This window comes from Mustela putorius, unplaced genomic scaffold, assembly GCF_011764305.1.
Source record: "Mustela putorius furo isolate JIRA1106 unplaced genomic scaffold, ASM1176430v1.1 tig00000275_pilon_pilon_pilon, whole genome shotgun sequence".
NCBI lineage: Eukaryota > Metazoa > Chordata > Mammalia > Carnivora > Mustelidae > Mustela > Mustela putorius.
In genome coordinates, this window is record NW_025421341.1 from 23030762 (window position 1) to 23045186 (window position 14425).

The 14425-nt window shown below is 47.1% G+C and overlaps 1 protein-coding gene across 6 annotated transcripts in view; it reads right to left on the reverse strand.

Annotated features, from left to right (window-relative positions):
* The window catches only part of NHEJ1 (non-homologous end joining factor 1), a 78545-nt gene that overhangs the window by 51834 nt on the left and 12286 nt on the right, over nucleotides 1-14425 (reverse strand). The gene's annotated exons all lie outside the window — the stretch shown is intronic.

A 14425-nucleotide genomic window follows, 5' to 3' on the forward strand; every position in this document is an offset into this window, starting at 1 on the left:
GAAAACAAGAACTGCAAGAAGCCTCTCCTTGACACGTTCTTGCCTGGCTTCGGGAGGAGCCCAACCGGCCCTCACACACAAACAAGACAGTCCTGGCCAGCGACAGACAAGCCGGTACCCTGACCACAACCCCTGTTTGCTTTTCCTTTTCCACCACTTCCTCAGCTGGAGGGCCACTGTGGGGCCATAGGTAGCTGCCAGCCTAGGTCACCATTCAAGAACGTCACCCCCAATGACCCAATACCTACTCCACGCAACACTCTGACACCCTCTCCACAGCCTACTCTCTCTCCCCTCGGGTGGTACCTCGGGTCTGAGACCACGGGCTCCTGGCCCTTCCCTAGAGTTACAGATAAAGCCAGAAGCCTCAGAGCACCATTCTGACAGAGGCCATGGGATGCTCTAGCAAACTATGCTGTTTTAACTCTAAAACCGAGAAGATCGGCATCAAGTGCTCCCAAACAACGACACTTGAGGCTTCCACAGAATATTCTAAACAAGTATTTTTGTATTACTTGAACAGAGTTGATTATATTAGATCCTCAGCTTCCAGAACCCTGTTATCACCAAGACCAAGATCTACATAAAACAATGTATCTCTTTACGCAAGATGTTGTCAAAACTGAATTTCTAAGTAGCTACCAAGGGAGCCTCGGACCAAAGAGGGAAAAAACCCAACAACACTTGGGAGCCTCCCTCCTGGGGTTTTCTAAACGGAGTCAGGTTGTCAACCTCCCAGATTCACGTGGACGTGCCTTTTAAGACCAGCGACTTCAGGACAGTTTCTCTGAAATCAGGGAGAAACCGGGCTAAGCAGGTTCCACTCAGACATTAAATCACAATCTAAAAATCAAGAGCCTTGGGGTCCAGAAACCCTTCTCCCTTTCTGGTTAATCAAGGGTGGCTCTCTTTACCCTGATGGCCCGGGTACCCAAGTTTCTATGAAGACTTATTTGTCCAGGAAGGGGAGGGGGACTCCCCCCCACTCCAGGCCCCCTTCACACCAAAGAAGGAGGAAACAGAATAAGCAAAATAAAATTCATAAAGCGAAGCAGTAATTATGGTGTGGTCAACAAGAGGCTGTCCTCAGGCCCATCATTATGTGGCTAAATTTAACGCCCCGCGCGGCCAGGGGAGCCGTGCGCCCCGGGCACCGTGTGTCCACACAGACGCCAGCTCTGCCACCTTCGCCCGCTCGACAGCCGCCAGGGCTGCCAGAAAGCAGGTCACAGTTTTTTTTATAGTCTGTTTACCAAGATGCTGTTTTTACTGCCGAGGTTTCTCTCATTTTATCTCTTTTTTCCCTTTTCCCCAAACAGACTGGCCTGTATTTTCTGTCCTGGCTCTTTTTTTTTTTTTTTCCTTCTTTTTTTTTCTTTCTCCCTCTCTCAGTACTATTTTCAGAACTCTAATTTTATATGGTATGTCCCTTTTTTTTTTTTTTTTTTTTTGGTAAATATTTGCCATGACTAAGCCAGGCACATCCAGTTTAAAAGGCTCCGTCCCACAAAACATCGGGTCTTTAATGATATGCATCTCATTAGTTTGCCCCATGAAAGGGGGTATAGAAAAAAAAAAAGGCAACTTACAGACTCTCTCACTTTTTACATCGAGAGAGACCTATATTTATATACGAGGACACACAGTGAAAACGGACATTCTGAGCCCTGATATGGGGCTGGTACAAGGGTCACTTGATTCGGGCTTTGAGGCCTGAAAGAGGAACGGCTGCAGGAGAGACAGGTTACTGGTCTGAATCCCACTGCTGGCTGATCCAAGTGGGTCTGACTGGGTCGGTGTAGCTAGAACCAATCCTTGGGACCATGAGCAATGAGGGCTCTCTAGACCCAGTAAGCAGAACTCCGGGAAGTCTTCTGACACTCAGTTTCCTAAAATGGGTGTGAGGAAACGAAGAGCACAAAAGGGGCCGACCCGTCTCTTGTCCACTGGCGGATGGAGTCAAGTAAACTATAAACTATGTGAGTGCGGACAGAGACCCCCTCCAAGACAGAACTTCCACACCTCCACTCACCACCCAAAGGGCTTCTCCAGCTGGGCAAAGCCCGAAAATTGATGGCAGGTTTTCTTAGTATTCGTGTTAGGTTCAACGAAAGGGGTTGTAGGGCCCTTGTAGGGCACTGAACAAAAGGCAGGACCTCCAGTAAGCCCTACCTGAGTACTTACTTGACTGCTTCTAACCCAGCTTGATCCTCTAAGATGGTTAGAGAAGGCCCCGCTATCCAATGTCAGGGGTGTTACACAGACAGGTATATGGACTGGAGAGTCCCCGAGTAGCGGTTCAAGCAGCATCTCAGAGGAAGTCTGTACTTTGTACGGGTTACCAAAGGTCTGGAGTCCCCAGCGCAGTTTCCATTAGTCCAGTTAGGGATAAATGACAAATGCTAACTAAAGCATTTGTTAATGCTTTAGTTAAGGGTTAAGCCTCTGATTTCAGCTCAGGTCATGATCTCTGGGTCCTGGGATCAAGCCCCGCATCGGGCTCTCTGCTCAGCTGAGAGCCTACTTCCCCCTCCCTCTCTCTGCCTGCCTCTCTGCCTACCTGTGATCTCTGTCAAATAAATAAATAAAATCTTTAAAAAAAATAAAATTAAATAAAATCACAGGACACCGCTTTAGAAATTAAAATGCTGGTGTATTGGGTTATAAGGCTGGGGCTGTATCAGTGATGAAGAATAAAAGGCAGAGAAAATAGCAAATGACTTTATGGGAGAGTTCTTATATACTGTGGAGAAAACTAGACATTCATCCCTGTCCTACTACATCACTGCTTTGGCACCGTGCTAGATACATTGATAAATGGACACTCTTTCATTCTCATTTTTTAATTCTATACCACTCTTCCCCTCTGCTAGTACATCTCCTCCTCAGACCTCATGAAATAATTACACAACAGTTCTTCTCGAATGGCTTACAAGAGCCTAGAGGTGTGCAAGACCAAAGGTTGGAAGAAAGCGATGTGGAGGAAGAGAGAAGGCCATCCTCAGGGCAGAGCTCTCTAGCCATGAACCCAGTTTTCCATCTCTTGCGTAAGCGGAATCTCCGTAACGCTCACAAACGGGTCCCAGTCTTGCCTACTGCCCACCTAAAGTTCCAAGTGCGGCTGTGTAGCATGTGGCAAGGCTATGGGGCATGATGGAGTGACACTGGACCAGAAGGTCAGAGCCCTGGGTCCTGGTGTCAAGATCTACCACTGTCAGTCTACTCGAGAGTTCTTTTGTCTTTGTGGGGCCTAATCTCCTCAAAAGCCCAACAAAAAGGTTCAATATATTCTTAGATTGATAAAGTCCCTTCCAGCTCCTCAAATCCCATGGCCCTAATCTTCTCTACATATATCTGAGATGCCACAATTGCCTTCATTGAGGGACTCAACTCAGCCCTTGTCAAGACTTGTAACTGAGTCTCATAAGCACTATATTTACAAACAGGAGGACAGGTCGCTTCTGTAGATAGCTAATCTCATCTGTTTCCTATTGATTCTCATTTACCTCAATATCAGAGCTTAGCCCAAAACTGGGGGGAGATGGGGGAGAGTACTCTGCTGGGAGTATTGAGGTGTCCCTCCTTTGGTATCCACTAAATTGCACAACTTCCCTCTGTTCTTCCCCCCTGCTGCTGAGGCTGGGCAAACTGAATGCTAAGACCATTGTCAGTTATTCCTTCTTTAGACCAAGGGGTACTGCCATCCTGTCTCAAAGCTCCGCCCCATTCCTAGCTTCACCCATACCAAACTGGAAGGGGTTCTGTAGGGTCAAAGATTCTCCATTGTATGGCCTCAGAGCTGCTCAGGCTTCCAGGGTAGGAGTAACAGAAAGCAAGGAGCTTTTCAAGGATTCCCTCAAACCACCACACATAGGAAGAGCCTCTCAGATTGTGTAACTGAATAAAACACCTAGCTCGGCAGACACACAAAATTCTTTCACACTCTGAGCTCAAGATTCGCCTCTTCCAGAAGTACCTCTTCCAAACTAGCCTGCTACGGAGCCCAGAGCCCATCCAAATCAATCTATTTCTTCTCCCTCTGTGCTAACACAGAGTTTGTGTATTTGGAAAATCCTTTGCATATATGTAAGTTTCAGTGGTCTGATCTCCCCCAAAAGTCCATCTTTCCAGGGCAGAAACCATGTTTTTACTTTCCAGCATGATTCCACAACATTTAATATTCTCAATGGTGCTTAAAACGTCCCATCCACATAGAGTTTAAACTTCTAAGTACAAAATCAAATACAGTGAAGATCTCCCATACAGAATGGGGGAAAAAATTCTTCCTGAGACTTTCTGGCAATTTCTCCCTTGATGATCCCCTTATGGCAGATAATAAGGATGCCTGTGAATCCTGACGTCTTGTTCTGCACACATCAGACAGCTAACGTGCTAATCTGTGGGACTCAGTCTCTCACTTTTCAGTGTGACTCACTGTCCAAAAGAAAGGGAAGGCCATAATAAGAGAACAGAGATAAAGCTAAAGTTATGAAGCCGACACATCAGGAAAACTTAAAGGTAAATCATTTGATACCTTTGTCTTCCCTCTTTGTTTCTATAACCAGAGACAACATTTACCAATGTGAGAGAATCTTCCAAAGCCAAGGCCTTTAAGCTACAACCACTGGTTACTGTGTACTTCCTGCCTACAAGGTACTGCTATGATAAGTGAGGGAGTAAAGACACAAAGTGACATGGGAGCTCAGAAGAGGCAAAGAACATGGCTGATACTTGTACTTGTCAGTTTCAGCTGATACTTCTACTTGTCAGTTTCGCTACTTCCATCCTTAACAGAAAAGTCACAAAAGTCACAGGACCATCCAATTCTCTGTTTAAGTCAGTAGAACTAAATGTCCTTGGGAAGGACTTTAAAATTCTTAACTGAAAAGGCTACGTCTCCTGGGGAAAGAGGATGGAAACAGGCAGAAATCAAGTCATCTGCTTCTAAACATCACCCATGCCTTCCCATCATCTACAACTCTCAGAGGAAGGATTATTTCTCCCCCCGCCGGACATGCAGCTCAATCCCTGTTTTCACATGGTTGTCTCTTCACTAGCTTAAGTCTGTCCCTTTCCAGTGGCTTCTCCTTTGCTTTCAGACACACATGCATCTTTTCATCTTCAGAAGGGGCTTTGCTCAAGCCACCGGTAGCTCAGCAGCTGGCTGTCACTGCCTTTTCATCGTGCAGCTTCTCTGGGTGAGAGTTCTAGACTCATTGTCTTCATTGCCTTATCAACTGATTCTCTGGCTGCCTGCAAATTTGCAGATGCTGTCCAAGATCACAGATGGCCTATGGTCTTTCTTCGGACGGACAGGCACCCATCCTCTTTCCCACATGTAGCATTGTGGGTCACCTCCAGGTGGCGGGAAGAACATGGGACTTGAGTAAACAACTAGGAGCAAATCGGGTGAGCTGACCTGAAACAAACTACTTAGCCCTTGAGCCCCTGCTTCTTTATCTTTAAAATGAGAATAAGACCACCAACCTCATAGGTTTGCTGTAAGGATTAAAAGTTATAAGTTAGATGAAGCACCCAGCCACTGTGTCTGGCACATGCACAGATACGCGCGATTAACCATCTGTTCCCTTTTCTTTGTTAATTTCTACTCTGTTCAGATTCTCCTCCTATCTGCTTGCACTTCCTTCACTGGCTCCTATGACTCCTTCCAATGAGAATTGTTCCCCAAATCTCATCCACTGGACTTTTGTTCTTTTCTCTGTGCTCTTCCCAGCCAAAAAAAAAAAAAAAAGAAAGAAAGAAAGGTCCATTCTTGTAATTTCAAATATTTCTCCTCTGCAGCAGAGTTCCAGATCTCTCCATTTCTATAGGTTTTCTCAACCAAAGCTTCAACACTACTGTGTCATCACTTCCCAGAGCACTGCCATTTGTAGGTCCTATAATCAATTTAAATCCAAAATGTATGGGAAAAAGACTTTCATCTTATATTTTTAAACAAACTCAGATTATATAGAAGCCATCTTTATATATAGAGAGAGAGAGACTAGAGCACTGTTTAATCATCATAATGAAATGAATGGACTTTTATGAAACCCTTCCTCTACCAGGGGAAGAAGAGAAAGACTCAACTATGTGGATCTCGCAAAAATGCTCCAGAAGTAGTAGAAGCTTACAGTTCAGGCCGAAGGAGGCTAGATGTTTGCCAGAAATAAGATCTCAGTCATCACTGCCTCACAGCTCAATTCTGAACTAAGCAGATTTCTCAAACTGGAAATGAGAATGAAACCAATAGTGGATTCAGTGGAGCTAAGCAAACAAATAAAAACCAGCTTTCATTTCAGGAGTTGGAAACTTCCTTTCAATGAAGTAAACTATACAAGCCCTCAGAACAGTGTCTGGTAAGCTGTGCTAGCCTGTCGGGATCTAGATACAGGGTGCATACGCAATCCAGTTTTCCACAGACCCCTACAAATCTCTGTTGTCTTACACCCAGACCACATATCTACATTGTACGTCTGTCTGTCCCCTGGAGGCATCTGTGTGAGTAACACTTGATTTTGAGGCTTTTAGGATATGAGAATTGGGAAGCTGATCAAGTCCTTCACTATCAGGACTCCCAGAATCAGAAATCTATCTCTTGGCTATGAGTAATTTTATCCCATTTGTATTTTTTTTTTAAGATTTTATTTATTTATTTGACAGAGAGAGAAATCACAAGTAGACAGAGAGGTAGGTAGAGAGAGGGGGAAGCAGGCTCTCCGCTGAGCAAAAAGCCCGATGCGGGGTTCCATCCCAGGACCCTGGGATCATGACCTGAGCCCAAGGCAGAGGCTTAACCCACTGAGCCACCCAGGCGCCCCTCCCATTTGTATTTTTATATTGATTTCCTTTTTGTTTGCCTCAGGTTTTTGATAAGTTTTCTTTTGAAAGTATAAGCCCCTATAATACCCTATAATAGGAAAATCAATAAGGAGGCCTTTTAATATATTCTGGGGCCAAAAAGAAAAGAGGTGGTAGCCGCTGGTAGTGGGGTTCAATGGTGCCTACAAGAACCACACTGAAAAAACCCCAAAAGGGAGGCAAAATTCCCAAGAAATGTAGCTGAGAAATACATGCAGCCATCCCTTCCTCCCTGGAGATCTTCATTCCAGAGCTCAAATACTGGTGGATTTGTGCTTTAAATAAGGAAAACCATTCCTTTGTATGCCCAAGATTAGATTTAATTGAGCCCCACCCATGGTTTTCCTAGTCTGTCAATAGGACCACTATTCTTCTGCTCACATAGGCATACCACCGACAGCCTAATCTTCCCAAAGATCGCTTTCATATGTCAATTCTCCAGCCAAAACTTTCCACGGCTTCCCACTATCTACAACAGTAATTAATAACTGCAAGAAGGAAGACCCCAGCTCCTTCTTGGGAGATGAGCCTGTTTGAGAGTCACAGCATGTAATGATAGATATTCATAACTGCACTGAAAATAGCAAATAAATGGATTCCCAGTGGGGAAAAAAAGCTGAAATACATTTACCTTCAGAATACACTACCAAACTTCCAGCCCAGCATTTAAAGCCCCCAAATAAACTAGCCTCGAGTTCTTATCTTGCTAACCTATTTTCTGCTAATCCTCACCCATTCATTATGACTTACACCCTTCACCCATGTGTTTCCCAGCTAAAATGCCTTCCACCTATTTCCCTAGCAAAACCCCAAACCAACATGAAAGTCCAGATCAAGTCCTGCCTTTTGCAGGGAGTTTTTCCAATGACTCCACAACTATGGCCCTTACTATCATTCATCAAGCACAGCGAGCTCTGGTGATTGTATTATCGCCCCGTGTATGTCCACAGAACCAGGCACCGGACACACGTCCAATGCTGAATCCCGGAAGAATGAATTCACTGCAATTTTCTCTAGACAGGAGAACGGATGTACATGATGAAAGACAGGGCAGTCTCACGCCCCGAGACTTACACTGCTTTACAATGCCCATGAGGGATACTGAAGAAACATACACCAAGTCCTGTATCTTCTTCGACATACTGAATACCAGGCTTGGGCAGCCCTGCTAACTGTGGAGGAAGAGCCCAGGGAGAGGAAAGAGTGAGGAAAGAGGAAACTTACTAACTTGCTTTTGGCTGTATGACTAATGTTCTTTCCAGGATTTTGGTAGGCTCTCCTTCTTTTGGTTTTTGAGATATCTAATTTCTTTACTGGGTCTAAAAGAGAGGCTTTGGGGGCTCTCAGGAATAAAAAATTCAAGGTTTGGGGCACCTGGGTGGCTCAGTGGGTTAAGCCTCTGCCTTCAGCTCAGGTCATGATCTCAGGGTCTGGAATCGAGCCCCACATCGGGCTCTTTGCTCATCAGGGAGCCTGCTTCCCTTCCACCACTGCCTGCCTCTCTGGCTACTTGTGATCTCTCTCTCTGTGTCAAATAAATAAATAATATCTTTAAATTTAAAAAAAGACTCAAGGCTTATAGTTCATCCCCAAATTGGGACTATCTCCCAGTAAACAGGCGGCTAGGAGAATGGCAATCTGACATTCTCTCCTTAGGCAATTCTCTCCTTAGGTTACTCGTCTAGTTGCCCCAGGGCTATCTGGGTCTTAGGCTACCAACAGGTGATGAATTCACAGCCTATTTGTAAGATCTGGAAAATAAAGAGAAGAAGGAAGTTAAGATGGCCTCATCCACTCAACAAGTATTTACTGAGTGCCTACTGTGTGCAGAGGCACTGTTCTATGCACTTTAGATAAACCAGGGCACAAAATACCCATCCTTGGCCTTGCTCACCTGCATGTTCTAACAGTGGGGGAAGATACCATGAACGATGAATGTAAGGAAATAAGGAAATTTTCCTATATGTTGGAAGATGAGTGCTACGGAAAAAATTACACGTAGAGCCGTGTGCTGAGGGGCAAGGATGTGGCTTACAGTTTTAAACAGGATAGTCACTGTAAACTCCATTGTGAAGGTGACATTGGAACAAAACCACATACTGTATTTTAGACACATCTCTCCTTAAGAAGTAGAGCTTAGTTAACCTCCCCTTTGAGTGTGGCCGGAACTTGGTGCTTCACTTCCAACGGAAAGATTACAGCAAGAGGGTGAGGTGCTGTGACTCCTGGGATTAGGTTATAAAAAGGCTGTCATTTCCATTTTGGTCTTGGGCTGTCTCTGGGATCTTCTGCTCCAGAGGAGGCCAGGACCATGTCATGGGAGCAGCCCTGTGACAGGGCAATGGCACCTCCAGCCAACAGCCATATGAGAGAGCCTGGAAGTCATTTCTCCGCCCCTCCCAGCCAGCATCTTGACTACAACTTCACGAGAGACCCGGAACCCAAATCACCTCGCAAAGCTGCTTGCAAATTCCTGGCCCTCCACAACCGTTTGTTGTTTTAAACCATGCCGTTTGGGGGTAATTGGTTATAAAGCAATAGAGAACTAATCCAGAAATAAAGGAAGTGAGGGAGTTGGCCACACAGGTGTCTGAAGAAAGAACATTCCAGGCCGAGGAAACAGGAAGCAGAAAGAACCAAAGGCAGGTGGTGTTAGAGAGCTAGAAAACCAGCAAGCAGCCCCTGAGGGCGCAGGGAAGAAAAGGAAGAAGAAAGCAGTAGATGAGAGCAGGAGGGTAATGAGGTCCAGATCCCGTAGGGCTTTGTAGGCCACCGTAAGGCCTTTGGGTTTTACTCGAGAAGTGTAATGTGAAGCCAATGAAGGAGGTTGAGCAGGGGAGTGTCACGATGCGACCTGTGTTTTATTAAGATTGCTCTGTGGGTAATGGGCCAGAAAGGGGTGTAGGGAGCAGCAGGGACATCAGTAAAGACACTATTGCAATGAAGCAAGAAAGAGACAGCTGTGGCTCAGACCAGAATGGCAGCAGCAGAGTTGAAATTATGGGTGTACTCTGAAAGCAGAGCAAACAGGATTTCCTGATGGGCCAGATGCGGGGTGTGAGAGAAAGACAGAAGTCAAGGATGACTCCAAGGTCTGAGGCCCTGGCAAGTGAAAGGGTGATGTTTCCACCAGCTGAAAGGGGAGGAGGTTGTTGGAACAGCAAATTTGGGGGGTAAGATTAGAAGTTCAGGTTTGGGGGCGCCTGGGTGGCTCAGTGGGTTAAGCCTCTGCCTTTGGCTCAGGTCATGGTCCCTGGGTCCTGGGATCGGGCCCCGCATTGGGCTCTCTGCTGAGTGGGGGAGCCTGCTTCCCCCTCTCTCTCTGCCTGCCTCTCCGCCTACTTGTGATCTCTGTCTGTTAAATAAATAAATAAATAAAAATTTAAAAAAAAAAAAAAAAGAAGAAGAAGAAGAAGAAGTTCAGGTTTGGACATGCTGAGTTTGAGATTCTATTGGACTTCCATGTGGAAATGTTGCGCAGGCAGTCCAGAGTTTGGGGGCGAGGTCTAAGAATAGAGATTAAATCCGGGATTCGCAGACAAGGCGGAAGTGAAAGCCAGGGGACTCCCTGAGATCACTCAAGTGAAAAAAGATAAGAGCACCGAGGACAGAATCCTGGGGCACTCCCACATTAAGAGGTAAGGGAGGGGTGCCCGGCTGCCTCAGTCAAAGGAGCATGGGACTCTTGATCCTGGGGTGTCAGGGCTGTGAGTTCAGCCCTGTGTTGGGTGTAGAGATTACTTAAAAAAAAAAAAAAGGTAAGGGAGAAGAAGAACCAGCAAGAGATTCTGAGAAGGAGCAAACCAATGAAGTAGGAAAAAAAGCAGAAGAGATTCATAATATGGAAGCCACGTTAAGAAAACATTGAGGAGGGGCGCCCAGGTGGCTCAGTGGGTTAAAGCCTCTGCCTTTGGCTCGGGTCATGATCTCAGGGTCCTGGAATCGAGCCCCGCATCGGGCTCTCTGCTCAGTAGGGAGCCTGCTTCCCTCTCCCTCTCTCTGCCTGACTCTCCGCCTACTTGTGATCTCTGTCTGTCAAATAAATAAAAAAAAAAAAAGAAAGAAAGAAAACATTGAGGAGAAGGAAGTCACAAGCTTTACGAAGGAAAAACCTAAATGAGGGTAGATGGGCCAACTCAGTTTTCCCGCCTCCCTATCCGTCCTTTTCATTTCCATATCCTCGCTTATGCCAAACGCTATGGCAGAGGTCTGTACTGGAGGCTTTGGGAACAGCAGGAGAGTATGCCAGCGCCTGAAAGAAGAGGGCTGTGGAAAGGAAAAACGCTCATGGAAAACTCACGAGAGAGATGAAGTCTGTGCAGTCAGGAAAGTTGAGTAGGGGTCTGTCTCGAGCACAAGAGGGAAGAGAAGTCCAGGCAAACTGGTCAAGGGATGTATGGGCATCAAGACTTCCGTGTGCCAGAGTGGCCACGAATCAGGCTGCAGAGGGTAAGGGGACCAAAGCATGAACGACCTTGTGTGCCATGCCAGGAGGTGGAACCACTGAATGACCAAGCAATCGGCTTGCAGTTTCTGTTTCAAAGACACCACTCTGCTGTAATACAGACTCGACTGGAAGAGGAGTAAGGACTGACCGTGTGACAAGTCAGGAGGCTGCTGGAAGGGCAGACCAGAACCAGAAAATGTTGTGGGCCGGGGGGTGGGGGGGATAGCTGCTACTCTTAGCAATGGATGCCAGAAGAAGAGAGGAGAGCAGATTCAAGAGACAGCTGACGAGTTAGGCTTTGGAAATCAGGACAAAGAGAAAAGTAGGTACCTCCCAAGTTCCCAGCTTCGAAAGCTGAATGGATATGGGTATGATTCCCCAAGATAAGGAATGCCGGAAGAGAATTCGATCTCTTCTGAGGTGTAGGGAGGTGTAGGGGGTCTATTTTGGACATGGATAGGGTGCTACAATGTGGAATATCCAAGTAGAAGTCAAATAAAAGTGCAGAAAGAAATGTGGGCTGCCTAATGAAGATAGAAAATTGGCCCTCGGTGGCATATGAGTGACAGTTCCAAGAGAGATCTGGATGAGACGACCCAGAGAGAGAGGAGCGAGGCGAGAAGGACACAGTCTTGAGTGACACTAACATTGAAGTGGCAGGTGAAGCGTGGGACGCCAGCTGAGGAAACCGAGCAAAAGCTGTCCTCCATGGATGAAATCAACCAGAAGGCAATCTCCAGGTTAAATGACTCCTCCTCTTTCCCCAGGCAGCTTTGATAAAACCCCTAGCTTCCTAAGAGCAGAAAAGAATATCTTCCCAACTAGAAGTATCTGCCTGAGCACCATTTAGGATGCTCAGCAAATCAGTGTCCACCATAGTTACATAACTGTAAGTACACGGTAAAAATTCGTGAAGGTATTACACTGAACAGATTAAATGGCACGCCGCAATGGGAGTGTCGGGCGGACCCAATACTTTCCTCTGAAGACAGGGACGGAGAGGATCTCGCTGTGAAGTGCCCACCCCAACCCCCGCCCCTTAAAGAAGCCAACTTCATGCAACTGCTCAGGTTTTGGTGTCAAGGGCTGATTCCTGGCCAGAGGTTGCCAGCTGCAGAGGGCGGGGCTCTATTTTGGGCTGCCTGCTGTCCCTGAGCCTGGCCGCGTCTGGTTTGAGCAGCACGCAGCCCCAGTGACTCACACACCCAGGCCAACCGCCTGTGGCTCAGTGGCATGGCCTCGGAATGCCAGCCTCAGGCCAGCTCCCTCCTCACCCCATTACACTGGGATAAATAAATAAAGAGCCCGCCAGCAGCCGCACAGCCTGATGGCAACCAGATGGAGAGGGGGAGGCGGGGACAGGGCTGGGGGAAGGAACTCCCTCCAGTGGACCAGAGTGAGAGAAGGCCACACCAGCCTCATCCTCCTAAACTTTGCTCACGCAGTTCCTGGGCCATGTAGGAATCATTCCCGAATCCTTGACTCATCTCCCACTCTGAACAGTGCCTCCCAGCCCCCAGTCCTAGGAGATGCTCTCTGTGGGGATCTTCCCTCTATGAAGAGCACACCAGCAGCCACTCCTCCCAGCTGACCCAAAGAACACTGCCAGGACGCCCCCCTCCAGTCAGGCCACCATCGATGGGCCCCCTTGGGCTCCCTGGAAATGCGAAATCCAAGGCTAGGGGGGCAGGGGAGGAAAAACAAAAGAACCAAATATGAAGACATAACCCCTGGTCAACCCTTAAATATTTTTGCTGGCCCTAGTATCCTAGAATCCTCTCTGTCCTACTGCCCTCTGCGCCCGATCTCTATGGCCTCTCTCCTAGAACCAGGAAAACAGACCCCAGCACTGACCGTGAGGCCCCTCTGACATCAGCCCTGCTCCACCCCCCCGTCCCCCGCACCTTCGTCCCAGGCTTTCTGTCCCTGGTTTGTTTATCTTCCTATGTTGCTTATTTTGATGGCACATCCTTTCAGCTGTCTTAGGTGACCCCATGACCCTTCTGTGTCCTGTTTGTAGGACCCCAGACAAGCAGAGTCACTGAAAAGGTGCAGTGGCCATAAGAAATTCTGCAGTCCCATGAGGAAGCTGGTTCTAGCAGGTACGCGGGACACTCCGTGATCCTGGAGGACAGTGCAGTGATCCTGTCCTTGCGAGATTGGGAGTATGCCACACTCTCCTAGCCCTTAACCCTCCTCTAACTGGTGTACACGACCCATTAGAGCAGCAGAACAGGGATGATCCCTCCTCCTAAACGTCCAGCTACAGCAACATGACCTTAGGCAAGTCACCTACCCTGTCTGAGGCCCACCTTCTTCACCCAGGAAATGGAAAACTACAGCTACCTGTTTCTCAGATCCTTTGAAGATATATAAAATTCTCTAAGTCTCTGTGGTTTGGGTGTGGTCCACCCAGGGCTTAGAAGACCAGTATTCATGAAGTAATTGATTCCAAAACACCAATACGCCTCCTGGGCTACCCCAAGCTTTTGTATGCTTTCTCATTCCACAACTGCAGGGTTGTGTCCTGCCCCCACCCCTGCCCCCGAAGCACGGAAGAGATGAGCTTCCAATTGGACAAATGAGAAAACAGAGGCTCTGGGAGCACTGATTCAACCAAAGCTGCAAAATAAACCAGGAGAAGAACCCAAGACCCCAGATACAGAGGTCACAAGCAGCACTGTATCCACAGGCCACATTTCCCCAACTTTCATGAGATCCCCCTCACCCCCCCGTTCCCAGCACACGTTTATCAACATCTTCTTCGACAGACTTATGGAGAACCTGCTACTCCTACGCACTGTGTTCGGCACAGGGGACATAGAAATACATTCGATGCTGTCCTTGTCCCCAAAACGTTCAGAGATCAATAGAGGAGAAAGGCACAGTCTCACAGACATATAAACACCAGAATCTATCACACAGTTATAAGTGGTAAAACAGAGGTAGGAACCAAGGTAGGACAGCATCAGGGAAGAAGGATTATCTTTACAGGGAGAGTCTGGAAAAGTCTCCCAAAGAAGTCAAAGCCCACACTTAAAAGACTAATAGAAATTTACAAGGTAGATAAGGCCAGGGCACTGGGTGTTATAGATAAAGGGAACAATGCATGCCAAG